Source organism: Mustela putorius, unplaced genomic scaffold (genome assembly GCF_011764305.1).
Source record: "Mustela putorius furo isolate JIRA1106 unplaced genomic scaffold, ASM1176430v1.1 tig00000228_pilon_pilon_pilon, whole genome shotgun sequence".
Lineage (NCBI taxonomy): Eukaryota > Metazoa > Chordata > Mammalia > Carnivora > Mustelidae > Mustela > Mustela putorius.
The window spans coordinates 21,581,960-21,604,316 of NW_025421322.1; positions in this window are offsets into that span (position 1 = coordinate 21,581,960).

Below are 22,357 nucleotides of genomic sequence, written 5' to 3' on the forward strand. Positions count from 1 at the left end.
TGGCAATTATGAATCCAGTTGTTATAAACATTCATGTACAGGTTTTCACTCAGATGTGAGTTTTCAAGTCCTTTGGGTCAATACTAAGAAAGAAGATTTCTGGATCATATAGTGTGTTTGCTTTTATAAGAAGTTTCCAGATTATCTTCCAAAGTGTACCATTTTATATTCCTAACCAGGAATGAATGAGAGTTCTGGTTGTTCCACATCCTTATCAGCATTCGGTGTTGTCAAGTATTCCAGATTTGGGGCATTTTAATAGGTATACAGCGGTATCTCATTGTTGTTTTAATTTGCATCTTTCTGATGACCTATAATGTATAGCTTCTTTTCATACAGATATTATTTTAATCATACTCTTGTTCCCTAATTTTAGCACTTCTCAAGAGTTCTTACCTAAAAAAAATTACCATTGGCCTATTTGCCTAATGATAATTTTTCTATTTCCCTCATTCTTTTTATATTTAATAAGAGTACAGTATTCTTTCAGTGAGGCCAAAGAGAAAGAAGATTCTCATTATCATGGTTTTTTGTTGTTGTTGTTGTTGTTTTTACCAAAGATGGTATTTTCTAACTCTCCTAATATTTGGTGTAAATAGAATTCGACATGCCCACTTAGGAGCTAAATGGAATTTTCATTTCAATGGGCATAGTCTGAAATAGCAACCTGATGATAAATGTTAAATTCTCATAATTTTAGTTCCTTTTTCCTTAAGAAATTAAGCTTGAAATCCATATTCAGCTCTAGTTATTGTAGTAAGTGCTGGAGATACACTACAGGCTAATACAGGCATGTTCCCAGTCCTAATAATGTTTTCAGTGGAACAAAGAAGACAAGTGATAATTTCTAATTCATTGAAATCACTGTGAGTTCATAAATGGAGAAGAGTAGTTCACAGAGGAATAGATGTACCTAACCTAGTCTGGATGAGGCAACTGGTCTCATCTAAAGTGTCTCAGGCAAGAAAAAGCTGAAAGAGCTGAAAAGATGCTAGCATATAAAGGTAAATCAGGAGTATAAGGAACTGAGAAATCATGAGACTGAGGAAATCCTAAAGGGAAAATCTTGCAGGCCATATCAGAACATATCAGAACCATAAATCTTGACCAGGGGAGCAATGGAAAGTCGCTTCAGAGCTTTTTAACAGAAGCACAACAAATTTGTGTTTGCAACTCTTCATGACTCTCCCGGCAGACTGTGAGCATACTCGTTGTAAGGGGGGTAACAGAGGCTATGAGAAGGAGGCTTAGCGAGGGGACAGGCAAGAGACCAGAGCATTTCAGATCTAGGTAATGATAGTGTAAGTGGAGAAAGGAAGGAAGACTCTGGAGACATTAAAAGGTAGGATAAATCTGGACTTAGAATTGGTTCTGAAAGATGGGAGAGGCAGACATGGCCATAATCACCCCCAGGATTCTGGCTTAGACTACTGAGTATACAATGCAGCACTCACTAGATAGGGCAAGTAGAGGACAAAGTTGGTGGGGGAAGCTCATGACTTCAGTTTTGGACATAAACAATTGGGAGGAAGCATAAATGGGGGGGTTGGATATATGTGTCTGAAACTCAGGAAAAAGCTGATGCTGTGGGTATGGATTTTGAGGTTTATATGCATATTGTTGCCATTTCAAACTGTGGGAGATGAAGGGTTGCACAACATGAGTGTGGGCTGAGAAGAAGAGACGGGTGACATGCCTGGAAGGAGTCTCCTGGAAATGCCAGATGGGGAGAGGTGGGTTACCTTCATCGAAGAGTGTCAGAAGAGTGGGAACAAAAACGAGACAAGGTAATGACATAAAAAAGAAAGCACGCATCCTTCTCTCCCAGCGGTGTAGCTCCTGCACACCCCAGACCCATTCTTTCCCTAGTTGCCTACTTCTGTTCCTCCACTTCTTTTATCTTTTCTTTTTTTTTTTAATTTTTATTTATGTATTTGAGATAGAGAATAAGCAAGAGAGAGAGAAGGGGTTGGGGAGCAGAGAGAGAGAGGGAGAAGCAGGCTCCCCACTGATCAGGGAGCTTGACGCTGGGCTTGATCTCAGGACCCCAGGATCCTGACCTGAGCTTAACCAAATGAGCCACCCAAGAGCCCCTGTTCCTCCACTACTTTATGTCATGTTGTGAAACTGAATGGACACGTCTGGTGAGTCTTCGTATCAAATGGTCTTTCAGCAGCCTTCTCGACAGCCTCCCTCAGTTCCAGTTCTCTACTATAATGAACTATGCCAAGACTTACTGACTGAAACCAACTTACCGTCTCTCGTGTTTCTGGATCGACTAGACTTAGCTGGATGTTTCTCGCTCACACGTCTCTTAGGCAGACAAACTCAGATGTCTGCTGGGGCTACCATCATCTGAACACTTAACCGGGATGAGCCAACAGGGTGGGTTGTTTCCGTGGTTGGTGGTTCATGCCATCTGTCAGCTGGGGGTTCAGCTAGGGTTGTCTCCTGGAGCGTCTACACGCGGCTTCTCATGCCAGTGTTAAATGTGTTGTCCCTCAGCTCCAAATCTACCTTTTTCTGTCCTTTTTTGAGGGATATGACATCTGGACCCTGCAAACAATTCTTCATTGACAATGTGTGAAATGTCAGGCTTTTCACAGAGGACTCTGGGTGACATTGGTATCCCTTGGTGATAGTGGTGGGGTTTCAGGGTTTTGATCCTCCTTTGTTATCATGCTGCATGGGAACCCAGCAGTCCTTGTGGACAGGCTCCATAGGCAACCATTTGGGTAATTGCCATAGGAAGCTTCTCTTGTAGCTCTGATACACCCTGAGGTCATGGGTGCCCAGCCAGGCCCTCCTCTGGGCAGCTCCAACTCCCTCCTCATGCCCCCCTCCCCCACCCTCATCTTTTCTTTTCTTGCAAGCCACCTGCTTGTGGCTAGTCACAACCTTCTCTAAAAAGTTCAAATCTCAGCACTGGGGGAAGGGACTCTCTCCTAGGCTTAAATTTTTCTCTTATCCTAGGGGTGTTAGGATCTCTTCAAATCCACTTTCTTCTTTTAGTAGCTGACCACCTCTACTAGATAGTAATTACTTACATTACGTCTTCCCTGTTCAGGTAACTGGTATGGTTTCTCTCTCCTCACTAGACCCTCACTGATTTACCCCTCGGTGTGCTGTGGCCGAAACTGCTCCTAGGATGCGCTCCTAGAGAGTGACTTGGGGCTCATCCCTAGCTTATCTTTTCTTCCTCCAGTTTCTCCTCCAGTTATCTCATCTAGTACCTGGTTTAAAATACCATCCAGAAGCTGGTGGGTCCCTAATTGCACCTTCAACCCATACCCTACTGAGCTCCAGCTCATGTATCTGCTATGCATTCAACCTCTCCATCTATTAGACAGTTCTAGCAAAGCTCTTAATTTCCCACAGCTCCATATAAACACATTATTTGAAGAAGGCACCACTACTCGTTCAAGTTAAAGGAAGAGAAGTTAGTCTTCATCACTTTCTTTCCTTTGCACTGCCCTTCTACCCTAATCTAAGTGATAATCATCCCTCAGATGACCTCCCAATACCCCTAATCTCCTCTAATGGTTTCTTTATACACCAACAAGAATAAACATTTTAAAACCTAAATCAGATGATGGCACACCCTGGGTTTTCTTCAGTGATATCCTACTGCACCGAGTCGGCCAACCAGCATCTGCAAAACACTGTGAATTTGTGCAGAACAGCAAACCACCTGCCCCTTGCTTACTCCTACCAGATAGTTCCTCTTGCTCCTTCCACTCCAACCACACCACCCTCCTTGAACTCCTAGAAGACCTGAAGTCTTTTTTCTCCTCTGGACTTCCAGAGCTAGTTCTCTGCTGTGTTGTTCTTTCTCTGCCTTTGTACACAGTTCAGGTTTCCTTCAGGGACCTGAAGACGTTGTGACTAGCTACAAACAGACCTTCCTCTGACACCTTAAATACATTTTCCCTTTGTGTTTCTCTCTCAGTATGATTAATCATAGTTTTCAATTAGTTCCTTTTCGATAGTCGATGTCCTGATTTATGAAATGTAAGCACCATTTATCAATTCCACAAGTATTTTTTAAACTCCTACCACATTTCTGGTGTTTTTCTGGACACTAGAATCCAGTGGTGACCAATGTCCTGCCCTCTCAGAGATGACATATGATTCAGGTAGGTAGTCAGCCAATATCAGAGTGTAATAAGGAACAGCTAATTTTATTTCATTCTAAATAAAAACAAACAACAGGGCCTACATCTGAAGGGAAATTGTCCATCTTGCTCCTATTGCTAAGATTCTTTGATGAGTGTCTATAATGTCAACTTTCAGCGATAATCAAAACATCTTGGGTGGGCAGACGATGTCAATGTGGGGAGAAGCAACTTTCATTGGCATGTTTACACCTTCCATTCTGCTTTTAACATAGAAGGTGGTGGTGACATTTACTTGTTTTCCTTAGTCTTCTTGTAGATTCGTGTAGGTGTCTCCATCTGGAGCTTTATTTCAAATCTGCATTGAATGCCAGCCAGCATTTGTAGAACACTGTGAATCTCTTTTATAACAAGCTTCTGGAGAACGGTAGCTGGGGTGGGGAGGAATAGCTACCCAGGCTTCCATGCGTGAGGATCCCAAACCCACTAAAGACTCTGGAGGACAAACAAGAAATGCAGCAAAAATGAACACACCATTAACAGAGCACACCGCAGGCCAATGGGATAGAAACTCACATCTCATTTAAATCAATGGAAGGGCAGAACTTTCTGTTTGGAGCTACCCACCACAAAGGACCTATGTACAGAGTTGACCCGTATAGAAAAAATCCTACCTAACAAGAAAATTACACTGATCACAGTGAACGTAGAATCTTAAAATCATTGCTCCGTAGAGCATCATGGATGGTAAACACCGAAAATCAAAATCATGAATTCCCTATACTGTGTCCCTGCCAAACAGTCATTTAGATCATGTTTACACACCTGTGATGCCAAAACACCCAGTGCTTTTTCATCTAAAGTCACTTCAGGCTGTTAGAAAGCTCTTACTTACACAATTCAAGTGCCTCTCTGAGTTGCTAATATAAAACTTCCTGAATATCCATTTTCATTAAGGCAAAAACAAAATGAATCAAGCCCCCATCTTACATACTTAAAAAATTTGGTTTTCCTCCAGTATTCCGGGGGATGATTTGTGGACCCAGTAGTCTCTTGGAGCCTCTGATTCTGGATTCTTGCTCACACGGAGTACGCCATTCATCTTCCTTGCAGAGGCAGCTGTCCACTTGTCACACATCATTGTGCCCCAGGTATTATAGCCTTGCCCATATTTCATTTTATCAAAATACCAACTACTACAAGCCATTTAGGAAACTTGTTATTGCAAATGGGTAAGTTCACAGGAGGAGAGCAATGATTAGATGTTACAGTTAGGAAGACACTTGGTCATCCTCAACACACTGTCAGTTTCTTACTGGCCATTCTTCTCCTTAGTCTCTGATCTACCACTGCTACCTCTCTCGTGCACTCTATCAGCCTCTCTCTCTCTCTCTCTCCCTCTCTCGTTCTCCCTCTTGCTCTCTCTCTTCCAACCTACAATGTCCAGGGCTGACATCTAAAAACACTCAATTCTGTTTCACTTCATTATGGAAGATAACCCACTCTCTAGGTCTCCTACTCAGAGGAGCTTGATGTGGGAGATTATATTTGCATTGTAAAACTGTATTATAGGCTGTTTTTATATGCAAAAGAACAATTTTCTCACTTTTATTAACTCTGTTTCCTAAAGTAACCAGTTCAGACTGTAACCAGATTTAAAATAACACAAATGTCTTCCCTAAATCCTTATGCTGACCTGAAATGTATCTTCTTGCTGTTTCTACTGATTTTCATTCCATGATAGTTATTGGTTTTTTACTATGTGCTAGGCACCACAAGAGGTATTGAGGGATGTAAAGACCCAATTCCTGTCTTCAGTGACCTAGACAGAAGGCAAAAGCAATAAAAGTATATTATAAAAATTGCTTTTCTGGAGCTAAGCACAGTGTTTATGGGTGGTGTATGGAAGTGCACTTACCCTAGATGTGGAGGACACACTGGGTTGGGTTGCGTCTTTTTCAAAAGATGTATCCAATTATTCTTCTCCTACCCACTTAAGCCTCCATGTTGACTCTTAATCTCACAAAACAAACTGAGGGTTGGTGGGGGGAGGGGATTTGGGAGAAGGGGGTGGGATTATGGACATTGGGGAGGGTATGTGCTTTGGTGAGTGCTATGAAGTGTGTAAACCTGGTGATTCACACACCTGTACCCCTGGGGATAAAAATATATGTTTATAAAAAATAAAAAATTAATAAAAAAAATAAAAAATAAAAAGTCAAAAAAAAAAGATGTCTCCAAGTCTTAACTCCAGGTACCTATGAATACGGCATTTGGAAGTAAGGTATTTGCCAATATCACTTATCAAGGATCGCTAGATGAGATCACCATCCTGGATTTAGAATGGGACCTAATTCCAATGACTAGCGTCCTTTTAAGAGAAGAAACAGGGAGGTGACACAGATAAGGAAGAAGAACGATGTGAAAGTCTGAAGGCAGACATCGAAGTTGTGTTGCTGCAAGTAAAGACATGCCAAGAGCCCCCAGAAGCTGGAAAAAGCAAGGAAACTTTCTTCTAGAAGCCTCTGGAGAGACTGTGGCCCTTCCAGCACCTAAATTAAACTTTTCGACCCTCCAGACAGTAAGAAAATAATTTTGTTGTTTTAAGCCACCACATTGGTGGTAATTAGTTGTAACATCCCTAGGAAATCGATATAGAGGGTTATCTTAACTTCTCCCAGGAATACGATGTTTAAACTAAGAAATCAGGGGCACCTGGGTATCTCAGTCAGTTAAGTGTCTGCCTTCCGCTCAGGTCATGATCCTGGGGTCCTGGGATCCTGGGATTAAGCTCTGCATTGGGCTCCCTGCTCAGCAAGGAGTCTGCTTCTCCCTCTGCCTCTGCCTGCTGTTCCCCTTGCTTGTGCCCTTTCTCTCTTTCTGTCAAATAAATAAATAAAATATTTACAAAACAAAAATTAACTAAGAAACCAATGTGAGCAAGTTAGTGAAGGGTTGGGGGGACTGAAGACTGTCCTGTCTCAGAGAACAGTACATGAATAATCTGAATCTGTCGAGCGAGGATTGCTGCTGTTTTCTATTTCCTATGAAAGCAGGAATGGCCATGGAGATGATGCACAGCTAACAGAAGAAACTATATACCCATAGGGGTATGTAATATAATATAATATAACATAACATAATATAATATAAGGAATGTGCTCATATGCTCATAGTATATGGACAATATTAGTTATGAGTTACCAGGTTAAATATCTAAATATTCACTTTCATATTTTTAAAGATTTTATTTATTTATTTGAGACAGGGAGCAGGAGCAGGGGGAGGGGCAGAGGGAGAAGCAGACCCCCCATTAAGCGGGGGAGACCCATGAGAGTTTGACCCCAGGACCCTGGGATAATGACCTGAGCCACTCAGGCACCCCTAAATATTCACCTCCAAAAACAGGTAGGCTTTCAAAATTGACTTTGCATATAAAATCATCTCCTTATGTGCTCTGCATGTGGTAATTCTGTCCAAAAGGAAAACTCAGTGACTGGGGGGTCATCTCAGCACTTCCAATGGCAAAGCTCAACAGAGAATAGCTTCACCCTTTCTTGACCTGAACTGAAGGTGAGAATCTATTAGCATAACAAAGGTTGAGTATATTGACCTCAGCTGCGAGGTCTAAGGAAATTATTGTCCTGCACAATAATGTCAAACTTGAAAAAATTTGATTACTAGTATTTTTAATGATAAAGTTAAAATTTGGAAAATTTAATTCTTATTCTTACGTCCTGGGAAGTCATTCCAGGAGGTGACATTAGTCTTCAACCTCAGTTTTGGCTGAATACTCATTTTAACCCCTGGTCCTCCAACATTCAGCCAAAATGTGTATTTTGTGTTTCATGGGCTTATCTGGGAGGGTCTGCCATGTAACATGGTTGACGCTGTGACAAATAATGAGGAAAGAATAAGATTCTTGACAAGGAAGTAAAATATTTAATGAATATAATAAACTCCCTATTGTTCCTGAAATAGGTTTAAGAAAATCTGGAGAATTAAAAAGGAAGCCCATCGAAAGCTCCTGTGTCCAGTGGAGGTAGCAGTTCGTTCTGCTCAGAGAAACATTTTGGTAAATTCCAATCACAAGAAACAGCCCATGGCATGGTGCACGCTAAAGGAACAAATGATGCATCAGGCGTCACCAAGTCTGAAGCCACCTGGTTCTCCCACGGCACCTGATAGATGACTCGGAATGCCTCTCTCCATTGTCCAGAAAGTGAAGTCATGGCTGGAGGAAGAGGCAGAGGGCCAATTACTTAATAAGAAGATAAGCCTTTCATCTGAAAGATAAAGATGATAATTTCTAGCTTTCCAAAATTTTTCTGAGCAAGTACAAAAGAATTATGGAAAAACATGCTTTTAATATACTTTTGAGAAAATCCCTTGAGCCTTATAAAAAATAAATACTTGTACTCTCCTGATCCCTACACCTGGAGAATTCCTGTCTGGACTCAAGAAGCTAAGAACAAGGCAGAGCAAAGCAATCATTCCTCTAAAGAACAATGCTGTTTGGAGGTGGGGTGGGGCGCTCAGTTCAGCTCCTGTATTATGATTGGCTTGTGAAACACCACCTCCTAGAATGAAATCTCAGATGAAAGGCGACCACCCCAGGCCCTTTCTTTGAGGTTTAAATTAGCCAATTGCTGCATTGGAGGAGGTAAGCCTGCTTTTCTAGGGGGAAAAAAAAATATTTCATGTTGACTTAAATTTTATAGCACGACACAGAAAGAAACCTTTTCAACAGAAAGACTAAAATACACAGCAGCCACGAAAAATATCTGTGAAATTGTCTTTCAAAGTAATTCCTATTTTATCACAAAACTGCATATTTCAAGAGAAAGGTTGAAGAGGACGTGGCTATAACTAGGACTGCTTGTTGCTGGAAAATGTCGTTCCTTTTATAATATGCATAGAAAGTCTCTATCTCCCAATTTTCCACAATAAACAGAGTTTTCCACTGATAATTAGAAAAATGATATTTAAAAGCTTTCCAAAGCTTTGAGCCGGTCCCCTTAGGGCCTTGCTAACAGCTCCTGTTGGGTGCAAGCGAGCCTGGCAGGTTGATTGACAGCCACATTGATCACGGTGTTATCCTCTGAAGCAGTTCCACCATACCCCACTCAGCACAGACAGGACATCCACTGGGATATCCTTGCTTGTCCAAAATCTAGAAATACGTGATAACCTCACCCATAGGCAGGTTTACTCTTTCTCATCTCAAAGTAGAAATGAACTTGGCTTCTGGACTCCTGGATTTTGAACAAGAAAAAGAAGAAGGCGTGTTCCTGTTTTGTCATCATGGTAGAAAAGAGCTCCTTCTAAAATGATCCACGTGCCTATGATGCATAGTGGGATTAACCCGGAGCCATCTCTACGGAGGAGTCAACGGGACAATGTAATCCCAAGGGCATCAGGCAAAGCTATCTTCCCAATAGTTTATCATTCACCTTAGTCCTTCCTTTGTATTATTCTGAAGCAACGCCAAGCTCACATTCAACAGTACAAGGTCTGGAATACGTAAGGAGGACCTTGCAGGCACTACCTCATTTGTCTTCACAGAAGCCCTGTGAAATCAACTACTTGTTATTTTGATCAGTTTTAGGTGAGCAAATTGAGAAGGAGAGAAATTAAGTACCTGCCCAAAGCCACAGGCTTAGGAAAACACAACCTCAGACTCAGGTCTGGCCTGACGCCCACACCCCATGCTCATAACCATCTTGTAACACTGTCTTTTCCCATGGCCCCTGGGAAGTTTCAGGTAAGGCAGTAAGCAGGTGTGTGAACTGCCGAAGGACCCTGGCAAGTACGTAACCTGTCTGAGCCGAAGTTCCCTTGGTTGTGAAGTTGGCATGGCAACAAGGCTTGCTTCCAAGGGCTGTAGTCATGAGTAAAAGGCAATAATTCACGCTAAGTATTTCTGAGAGAGTCTAGTCCTCAGAATGCTGAATGAATGCCAGTCTATTATTTGCTGTGAAGATTAACTCATTACGGTTCTTACTGCTTACAATTTAACAACTCCAGAAAATGCATTTTAAGTGTGAGAGACATATTTATTTTTTTAATTTTTTAATAAACATATGATGTAAATTTAGCCCCAGGGGTACACGTCTATGAATCACCAGGTTTACACTTGACAGCACTCACCATAGCACATACCCTTCCCAATGTCCATAACCCAACCACCCTCTCCCTACCCCCCTCCCCCGGCCTCCCTCAGTTTGTTTTGTGACATTAAGAGTCTCTTTATGGTTTGGAGAGATATCTTTATTGATCGATACTAATCCACTCAGGGCCAAGCTGTAACTAATCCTATGAGAAACCTTGAGCACATCTAACTGGCCTTCTGTGTTGCCCATGTTTCTCCATCAGGTCTTCAGGCAACGTGGAAAACTTCATTACATTACATTCTTATCAAAATCTAGACATACTCAGTCAAGGCCATTCACTTTTAGGACATGCCTCCCAGTCTAGAAAGTTCATTTAAAAATAAAGAGAAAATAAAATGAAAAACATGAGGATAGTGTGTTTTGTCTTAAGATGCAAATATACTTTAGGTTTCTCTAAAAGGATAGAAACAAAGCTTAACCCCTGATCTCACTGATCTTCTGTGGGACATTGGGTGACACCACCGTCATTCAGGCATTTGGACTAGACACGAAGTCATAACGTCTGTTATTTATTTTATTGATTTTATTTATTTTAAAAATAATGAAAAAACGGGCGCCTGGGTGGCTCAGTGGGTTAAGCCGCTGCCTTCAGCTCAGGCCATGATCTCGTCCTGGGATCAAGTCCCACATCGGGCTCTCTGCTCAGCAGGGAGCCTGCTTCCTCCTCTCTCTCTCTCTGCCTGCCTCTCTGCCTACTTGTGATCTCTGTCAAAAAAATAAATAAAATCTTTAAAAAAAATAATGAAAAAACTTCAAGCATAATTATAAGCAGAGAACAATCAAGAAACACTGTGTACCATGGCCCAAGTTTGTCAGATAGGAACATTTTGCGATATTTGCTTCAGATATTTTTTCTAGTTGTTTTCAAAGAAGGACATTATAGATACTATAAAGTTTTCTGCATAAAACTCCCTGATCTCAGGGTGCCTGGGTGGCTCAGTCAGTTAAGCATTGACCTTCAGCTCAGGTCCTGATCCTGCGGTCCTGGGATCGAGCTCAGCGTCTGGCTCCTTGCTCAGTGGAGAGCCTACTTCTCCCTCTCCCTCTGCCTCTCCCCGCTGCTCCTGCACTCTCTCCCTCTGTCAAATAAATAAATAACAATCTTTTTTTTTTTTAAGATTTTATTTATTTATTTGACAGAGAGAGATCACAAGTAGACGGAGAGGCAGGCAGAGAGAGAGAGAGGGAAGCCGGCTCCCTGCTGAGCAGAGAGCCCAATGCGGGACTCGATCCCAGGACCCTGAGATCATGACCTGAGCCGAAGGCAGTGGCTTAACCCACTGAGCCACCCAGGCGCCCAATAAATAACAATCTTAAAAAAAAACACCAACTTCCCTAGTATCATTCTCTTCTCATCTTCTCTAAGATAATTACTATCCTGAAATGTTGTTTATCACTTTGTATATTTTTTAAACTTTGCTACATATGTTTGTTTCTATAAATAAAATACATTATTCCTTTGCATGTTCTGCAAAAGACATCATACCATATCTGTCTTTCAACCATTTTTTATATTTCATATTATAATTTCCCCATTATATCATTTTGGAAAAACTTATATACTATTCTTTTCCTTTATCAGTTTTCAGAATAATGAATCAGTTCCCTTGCAACCTCCAAAAGTGACTAGCGGGATTTTTTTTTTAAATACCTTTATAATCTCTTGGAAGATAGCATATTTGGTGTTTCCATCAACTTCAGAAATTTTTCATTTTGATACTCAGACGGTTTTGTACTCTGGGCACCGCTGTTTGAAGAGAAAACTAAATGATGGTCTCAGGTCAGCCAATTAACAACTTAGAGCATGGTGTGAAATCAGAAGTCATCTTTAATGGCATTTAACAGAAGGAAAACTTCAAAGAAGCCTGAATTAGCAGCCTCAGCAAAGCCTCCTAACCAAAGTCAAGAGGCCACATCAGAAGAGTAAAGCCCAAAGGCTTAGGTCAGTACGGGGTCACGGGGTAGAAGCAACTGAAGATATTGAATCTCCAAATGCCCCAGAGCCCTCTTTGTTGCATAAGTGGCCTATTTCCCCCTGCTGGAGGATAGCACCTAGGTCCTCCTACCCTCCCCCCACAACCTTCCTGCCTGAAGGATGTACACAGACCTCAACTAGCGTGTATGCCTTTCAAGATCCATCTCGACCTCCACTGCTGCCACTAGACCAATAACCAAGTTCAAGTATCAGCATTGCAAGGCTGGGTGTAGTGCTGTCCTGTTAATGGGAGGAAGAAAGGAGTGTCTGGGTGGCTTAGTCATTAAGCGTCTGCTTTTGGCTCAGGTCATGATCCCAGGGTCCTGGGATTGAGCCCCGCATCAGGCTCCCTGCTCAGTGGGAAGCCTGCTTCTCCCTTTCCCACTCCCTCTACTTGTATTCCCTTTTTTGTTGTCTCTGTCTCTCTCTCTGTGTGCCAAATAAATAAAATCTTTTGTAAAAGAAGTTGGGGGGAAAGAGATTATTCACCCAAAGACCTACAGAACCTGGCTACTGTGTACCAGCAAGAAATGAGAAAGCATGTCTGGGAGAGAAGCTTGAGGATCCCGACAGCAGTGACAAGGAAGGGGTTGGTGTAGAATACGATGATGGTGGATACGGTTACTGAAAGGACATGGATGCCAGTGTTGACAGAGCTGTGCATGCAGGAAAGAAAAATCCCAACCCAGAGTAAGTGACTCTTTCAGTAAGAACAAAGAGCTCCTTTTCCAAGACTAGAGTGCCCCATTATCATCAACCTGCCACCAGCTGGCTGGGGGATCACTCCAGGGAATGGTACCCCCAGTCACTCTGTCCTGCTTAGTTTGGGTTTCTCCTCAATGCAGGTCTTAGTCCTGGAAGAGGGTATATCCTGATTTATTTCAGGACTTCACATCGCTCAGAGTGCCCAAAACGATTTGACCTCTCTGTGGTCCCATGCATTAGGGTCTGTGTGGCCTCCTCCACCTTTTCTAATAGGGGCGCTGAGCTCCTAAGAAGAGTTTGCCTTTGGAAATGAATACTTGTTAGTGATTTCTGGGGGCTCCGGGTCAAAGGCCTTTAGATAGTCTCTGTTTTTTGTTTTATGTTCTGCTTTGTTTTGTTTTTATTACATAGAGTGTTTTTGGTTTTTTTTAAGATTTTATTTTATTTATTTGACAGACAGAGATCACAAATAGGCAAAGAGGCAGGCAGAGAGAAAGAGAGGAAGAAGCAGGCTCTCCGCTGAGCAGAGAGTCCGACGCGGGGCTCCATCCCAGGACCCTGAGATCATGACCTGAGCCGAGGGCAGAGGCTTTAGCCCACTGAGCCACCCAGGCGCCCCTAGAGTGTTTTGGGTTTTGATTACTTGTCCCCACTCGCTTCTATTTTCAAATTCATGAGAACATTTTGTCACCTAATTTGATTGAAGATATTTTCTGGGGTTTTTTTTGTTTGTTTGTTTGTTTGTTTGTTTGTTTTTGTGGTAGTTGTTTAGTTCATTTTGATTTAATTCAAGGATAATGAAATACTACTTCCCTGACACCACTACATTTCTTCTTACATACAAAATAATGTTATGTTAAATTACATTGTATTCTATCATATTATATACTATTATATCTATTATATGGATACAGGGGATTTTGGTTCCTCAGTTCTTGTTCTTAACAAGGTATTTTATCTATATACCTATCTTTCTATTTATTCTCTAGTGCATGGACAATTAGTTTCTCTGTAGTTACCTTGTAAATAGTCTTACAATAAAAATCCTTAAATAAGTATTTCTTTTACACAAATGAAAGAGTTTCTTTAAGGTTTTAAACTAAGTATTTTCAAACTATATTTCTAAAATAAATGTTTAAACATTTAAACTAAACTTGGATTTAGAGCAAGCATACATTCAACTTTCCAAATTGTCAACTGAGACACAAATTAAGTTGCATCAAAAGCAGTAACAGTCAGCATTCAGCAAGAGACACAAACCAGTAGTTCATGTATATTAAGGAATGTGTTGCAACTAATTGGCTTATGCTCCTATGGGGTCTGGCAAGTCCAGGCCATCAGTGAGGGAAACCTGAACTTCTTGGGTAGAAGCTAATGTGCAGTAGACAAATGAAATTTCTTCTTTTTTTTCCCCAAGAAAATCTCAGCTCTACTCTTAAGAACTTTTATTTATTTATTTATTTAAAATTTTATCTGATTTTTTCAGTGTTCCAAGGTTCATTGTTCATGCACCACCCGCAGTGCTCCATGCAATAGTGCCCTCTTTAGTGTCCACCACCAGGCTCACCGAACCCCCCATCCCCCTCCCCTGCAAAACCCAATTTTTTTAGTACAATCTACTCACCCAACTTCCAACACTCTTCCTAGTTTTTTTCTCAGCGTCCACAGTCTCTCATGGTTTGTCTCCCCCTCCGGTTTCCCCCAACTCACTTCTTCTCTCCTTCACCAATGTCCTCTGTGTTATTCCTTATGCTCCACAAGTAAGTGAAACCATATGATAATTGACTCTTTCTGCTTGACTTATTTCACTCAGCATAATCTTCTCCAGTCCCGTCCATATTGATACAAAAGTTGGGTATTCATCCTTTCTGATGGGGGCATAATACTCCATTGTATATGTGGATCATATCTTCTTTATCCATTCGTCTGTTGAAGGGCATCTTGGCTCTTTCCACAGTTTGGCAAACTTTTAATTGATTGAACCAGGCCCAGTCCAATTATCTAGGATAATCTTTACTTAAAGTCAACTGATTATGAATATTAATCACACCTACAAAATGTCTTCATAGCAACTCCTAGATTTGTGTTTGAGTGAATAAATGGGGTCTACAGCCTAGCCAAGCTGACACAAAAAACTGGCCATCATAACAATGTGAAGTTACTACTGCTCCCTGTTTGTGTTCCTTGCTGGAAATTGCCAGACAAAGAATGTGTATGGGAATGGATCCTAATGCTATTGAACCAGGGTGAAAGGATGTTGCTATCATTCATTGATATAAGTGCACTAAGTAGAGTCCAGATTCTGTGCCTATCTCAAAGGTCATGAACTGGCTTAACATTGTGTTTGGTTTGTTCACTCAAACTTGGACCCAAAGTTGACAACAGTAAGTAATACTTAAATGCCAGAATGTTCTTGTATGTTGTAGAATAAGGCACCCAAAGACTTAGAATGACTTTGGAAGGCTAGAATGGATTTTTTTTTAGTACAATCTGCTCACCCAACTTCCAACACTCTTCCTCCAGTGGGTTCAGAGTACACTCCCTTCCCCAAAGCTATGAGAAACATGTTCCTGAGTGGGCTCTGGCATCTCAGAAGCTCTAGAGGGTGGCTCTTCTCTGCAGCATAGGAATGACAGTAGGAAGTGCCTCTGTCTAGCAGGGCTCCCTGAATTCAATTAATGTAACCCTACCTGATATATATTTTTTAAGATTTTATTTATTTATTTGACAGACAGAGATTACAAGTAGGCAGAGAGGCAGGCAGAGAGAGAGGGGAAGCAGGCTCCCCACTGAGCAGAGAGCTGGATGCAGGGCTCAATCCTGGGACCTTGAGATCATGACCTGAGCCGAAGGCAGAAGCTTCAACCCACTGAGCCACCCAGGCACCCCACCTGATATGTTTATAATTTCATTGTATTATATTTTCTATATTGTCTGTGTAGGGTTGGAAATTTCAAGATAAGTGGATGTTTCTTCTCAGCTGGCTTCAGAGACACTGTTGTAGATTTCTATACAGTACCACTTCAAGGATTCCTGCATGATACAAAGCTTACAAAACCCCAGGTACCTAATTATCTAACATTTAATGTGCACTGTGCATATGTTTGTCTTCAATATACAATGAAGCTATGAGAATTTCAGACAAATTGTGTTTTTTTTTCTTTCCTTTTCTTTTTTTTTTTCTACCTCAATGAATATGAGCTATAATGTAAAGAAACTACGAAATACAGTATGTTCAGGGTACACAATGAAAGCAAATAATACTTCAGTTAAAAAAAAACAGAGACAAACGGTTCAGAACTACTTAAAGAGCTGCTTGAATGAGAAGAGGGAGAGGGAGTTGATAGTCACAGGAGCCCCTTGGTAATGAGTGAAGTTTAGCTAAGAGTGAGCTGGTGGGGAAAAAAAAAAAGGTGAAAAAATAAATGCCTGAGATATAAAGATCTCATTTATTGGCACTCAATAGTGCCAATACGTCAAGTATTGGAGTACTTCAAAAACAGACTGCCATGAGAAACCATAGACAAGGTATTGGGATGGAAATCTCATTAATAATTTCTTTAAAGTCCTTCAGCTGCAATTATATAGACCCTGGTAATATGAGATGGTGTATGTCATCCCCTTTTAAAATATGATGTTGCTATTCAGGTCATGGTCACCTTCACGAGCAATAACAATAATTTTGTCTGCATCATCTAAATTTTCTTTTAAAGGTTTGTCATCACTCTTCATGGCTCTGCTCCTTTTTCATCAATGGTTACATCTACTCCACTGGGAAATATTCATTCATCTTCACTTTAAGTAGAAACTACTTTGATCATCATCAGCGTTGCTCTTAGGTATCAGCAAACCTGCCCTGGGCTTAGCTCTGACCTTCCTCCTGCCAGAACCCTCCCCACAGAGCCAACAGTCCTAGAAATCAAGAGACCATGACCACTCCAGTGTCTCTGTCCCTCCTTTAGATCAAAGTTAGGGAAAGACTGAGGAATTCCCTGCCCAAATGGACACGAGCCCCCTGCTAGGGCCTGCACAAGTTGTCTCATGAGGGGTGGTGATGCCATGGTTCTTTGTTAAGGCCAGGGATGGAAGACAGCTCGTAGATGGAGCTTTGAAGTATGGGCTGGAGCATCCACATCCATGTGTGCAAGATCCCTCACAGTGTGGGTTGCAACTGGTGGGGGGAAGTTTGGATGAGCGGTGGGCTGGACCCTCCTTTTTACTCTGCTGCAGGCTCTGTAGTTGTTAGGGTTGGGTCTGCCAATGGTCCTCAAATTATAAAATCTTACAGATTTTCAGATTTCTGAAACCATTCACTTGCTTTGAAACTCAGCTCCCCCACCTAATCACTCCCTTTCTCTACTACCTTCTTCAGATCTTTAGGGATGTCTAGAGCCTTCTGCTGTTTCAACATGGGGTTAAAGGTTATCCCATGCTGAGTGTGGCTTTCAATCCATTACATAAGGCATTTCTTTAGTTACTAAAAAATATTATCCTGGACTCAACTAACACAGTGAAGCTCTCCAGCATCAACATCTATACAGTACCGCTTCAAGGATTCCTGCATAATACAAAGCTTACAAAACCCTAGTTATTTTCTCACAATATTTATTTTCTTATCATGTGCACAATGGGTATATACATGCCCATGGATAAGCTTTATACATTTAATGCATTCATTTTGCTCAATATAGTTTATCACCTCCAGCCTCTTTTAAGTATACGAGCTTTTCTAGACAATTATTTTCTTTAGATTTCATTTTCTAATTCTCTTTAAAAGCATTTTTACTTAATAATGGTGTGCACACAATAGACACATGCAACAGTTTAAAAAAAGGAGCATGAGACACCAACCTAACAGAACAGCGAAGATAGAGGAGTAGTGTTCTCTAAATCCTCCAGTGCAGATTCCAACCCAGACAATATTTGCTAGTACATATATGTAGATACACTAGCATGGATTTCAACTAAAGTAATAGGCTTGGGTAAATATTTTATAAGAAGTTAAGGGAGTATTTGGATAGTGAGCATTCACATAGTAAGGGAACTTCTCTCTGATGCATACTTTCTGTGCTGCCAAAAGATTCGTGTTTCCAATGCAAAAGCTACTCTAATTTAAAAATTTCCCTAGTTAAACCATTATTTTTTTCACAAATATGAAAAAAGTTCTAAATCATGAGCATGCCATAACCTGATCTCAACCTAACTTTCTAGCCTATCCTAATCTCTTCTGTAGTTGAAGAAGGTGAGAGGAGTTCATGGCAGGGACTGTTGGGTGTACTACAAAGCAGTGTCCTGAGGTTCAACAGCAAGGTCATATCATATGCAGGGAGAGTTATTTGCCTTTTGAAGAAAACTCTTAGAGAGTTAGTGGGCCTTGGTAGAGATGGAATACTTGACCATGGGACACCAAAAACCACACCTGAATTTCCCATCAAGAGCTGAGTTCTATAGGAACCATCAAATCACAAAATCAAATAGTCCCAGGAGCAATTCACTCTAAGATAAAAATGGTAGGTACATCCAGTATTAAGCTCTAGCAAGACCAGAGGGTACAAATGAGCTATCTGATTAAACATAGCAGACCCCCATGTTATCTTGCTGGCTGCGTGCCCCTCCATCAGCCCGCATGAATGACCCTATAGGAGAGGGTATCTACAAAACCATAAGTAGCAAAAAGAAACAGCCTGAACTTAGTTAATGAATAGTTCAGCATATGGGTGCAAGCCAAAATTAAATGGTAACTACACTATAGCCACACTCAGAAATGATTTTGAAAGACAGTAGAGAGGAAAATCTTTCAGCTGGGCAGAATCTTAACCAGTAAAACTGGCTTATCCACTTTTAATGGAAAGGTAAGTGGCCTACAGTGAGACTACATGTGGAATCATCAGTGGCCTGTAAGCCTGGCAAGTTGGTCAGGAGTCTGAAGGAAAAGAAGTTAGAAGGTTGGAGATCAGTCCTTGAAAAGAAGACTTAGAGACAACAATTTCAGAGTAGAAGGGTAAAGAAGCATATATGGGAGTGAGCATTCTGTCTTTGAAATATATTCTCGTCACATGTTAATAACTTCCAGAAAGTATCCATAAATGAAAAGGCTTTGAATAAACAGGCAGAAAAAAATCGCCTGAGCCAGGTGACATTAGGCAGTTTTTGCCATCAGCCACCCTTGAACTGGCATGATGGCTCCTTGAATAGAGTGTTTACAGCCACAGAAATGAAGCTTAATCATGGGCTCACCCTTGCCAATGCCTCTGAATATCTAACCCTTAACAACAGAGCCCAAAAGCATATCCCCAGTATAGGCCTACTCCTTGAGGAGACTGCCCTGCCACTTGGTGACAAGAGGATTATATTGGATCCCTGAGAACCCCATGTCTGCTATGTTTCTGGCTGCTTCTCTCTCATGAGAATAATACCCTCTATTTCTCTTCCTGTTCCCAAATCTCAAAAGCATGCCTTTCTTTGGAAAATGATCCAGGAACCAGTTAAGGCAGAGAATTCAGGACAGAGAGTTCCTACCTTTTCTTTTGTGATGCAGAGGAGACCTTACAAGGAGGTGGCTATGAGGCCAAGTTAATGGAAGACCATGATCTATCCTATGTCAACCAGACATTTATACCACCCTTGTTGTCCAACAAGTTCAACTTCCAAGTTAAAGCAATAATAATTGCTGATGGCTGACTTTATAACAATCTTCAACTATGATATGAGTATCAACGAGGGAAAAAAAGGAAGTTGACCCAGGCAAAAAAATAAAATAAAATGATTTGTCTTTTGATGAGAGAGCTATAGATTTTCTTTGTAGAAGTTAAATAAATTGAACATTTTAAAGAGAGTCAGGAGAGCAGAGTGGTTAAAAAGCGTAGACTCACAAACCAGATTGTTAGGGTTCGATCTTTTCTCTGCTTCCTAGCTTGTGGCATTCTGCCAGTCGCTTAGCTTCTTGGCATCTCACTCTCCTTTTTTCCTAAAATAGAGATAATAATGTACTTACTTCATAAATAATAACAGAAAGAATAAACATGTTCGAGTAGCTCGGTGCTAGCATATAGTGAACAGTCTCTAAGTTTGGTTGTGATTATTCCCATCTTGAGGACAGTTTGTGGTTATGTTTGCAGGCAAGAGAATGACCAAATGACCTCTTTTTTTTTTAAAATATTTTATTTGTTTATTTGAGAGAGATAGAAAAAAGAGCATGAAGGTAGAGGCAGAAGGAGAGAGAGAATCAGACTGCCCACTGAGCAGGGAGCGTGATGTGAGGCTCAGTACCAGAACACTGAAACCATGACCCGAGTTGAAGGCAGATGCGTAACCCACTGAGCCACGCAGGCACCCTTAAATGACCTCTTATAGTCTCTTTTAATGCAGACGTTCAAAGATTCTGTGGTTTGAAAGTTGCTGAATTTGCCCAGTCCTGAAAGTTTCCGTGGCCCTCCTACCTCACCCTTTTCCTCACTGTCCTCTCCACGGACAGATGCTCTTCGCGGCGTAGGGGACCCATCACTGACTCATGCTCTCCTCTGCCGCCATCCTCTACCATCAATCAGCCCATCTGGTCAGGTCACCTTCTCATCAACCCACCTTATTTCTTTTCTTTCTCCCATTCCAAAAAATTTTCCATGCCTCTTCGGGTGTTTGAGGTTTTTCTCGTCTTCCTAGACAGTAGCTCTGGTTTAGTCCAGGGAAGAATAACGTCAAGCATACTCCTAGGATGGAAACTGCAAAGGCTCAAATGTAATGCCAGCATTCCAATTTGGAACCCAGAGGGTCAGGAGTTCCATAGCTGGTGCACACTCAGCACTTCGCTCCCTTGTATTATTGGTGCACATCGGTTTATAAACTCTTTTAAGGACATGGCTTGTGTTTTATTCATCTTTGTATCTTTCCTAGTACCTGGCACAATGTTTTGCTCAGTAAAGGGTTGGTAAATGGAAATAAATAAAATAAAATGGATCATAATGTCCTTGGAAATTCATGAATACTTTAATTGCATAGCAATGAGGTTATTTTTGACATTTTCTTTTTGAGTAAATTATTTTTAATATAGAAAAACTGTAAATACAACAGAGATGGTAATGCTATTATCCAGAGGTAGCCACTGTTTTCACTTCTTTTGCATTTCATCCTAATACTTTGATATTTTTTTACTTAGCTATTAATATCCTTTTCCGTATGCTATAGTGTTTTTTTTGTTTTAAGATTTTATTTATTTACTTGACAGAGAGAGATCACAGGGAGGCAGAGAGGCAGGCAGAGAGAGAGGAGGAAGCAGGCTCCCTGCTGAGCAGAGAGCCCGATGCAGGGCTCAATCCCAGGACCCTGGGACCATGACTTGAGCCGAAGGCAGAGGCTTAACCCACTGAGCCACCCAGGCGCCCCACTATAATGTTTTTTAACTGAACTTATTTTCTATTATTATCCTAAGAAATAATATTGGATATATCAGATCTACCTCTTTAATTTGAAAAAAGCTAAATGTCAAAAAACTACTGTGAACCTCCTATTACTGGGAAAATATTAGATCAACTCTCTTTTTTCATCTAGAACAAGATGAAAATATCAATAGTTTCATTTATTCCTTTATTTCTTTACTTATCAACAAACGGTTATAAGACTCCTTCTAAATGTCAGACACAGTTATATGCATTGAGGATATTCTAGTAAGCTATAGAGACAAAAAAGTCTGCCTCATAGACATTATATACATATACATGTACATATACATTCATATGTACATATGAATGTTCATATGTATATATGAATACTCACATGTATATGTATATGTACATGTATGTGTACATGTACATATACACATGAATGTATATGTACATGTACATGTATTGTACATGCATGTGTAGACATATACATATACATATACGTGTCATGGGGTATGCTAAGCAGTTAAAAAAGCTGCAGAGAACAATAAAGCACGAAAGAAGGATAGAAAGTGCTTGTAGGCATCCATTTTAAATGTCCTGAGAAGGGGCTGTTGAAGAAAAGACTAGAAAAACGTGAGGGGATAAGCCATGCAGATATTTGGGATAAGAGCTTTACTGCAGAACACAAACTAAGTGAAAAGCAGAGCTTGGACTAGAGTACGGTAAGTGAGGGGCCTTGGCTGTAAAATTGAAGGAAGACCCCAATCTCACTTCATGAAAATACAGTTGATCTTGAAAAGGCTGGGAGGCAGACTGCCTGCAGAAAATTTCAGAGCCAGTGAGGTGCTCAGTGTGCCTGATGCAAAGGGACCCCCATGTGGACAGCAGCTCACTGGGTCAGAGGTGTAAGGCAACCACAGAGATGCCTCTGGGCCATTGCAAGTGGTTGGCTTTGATCTGAGTAAGATGGGCAGCCACTGTGGGGTGTTGAGCTGAGGAGTACTCTAATTA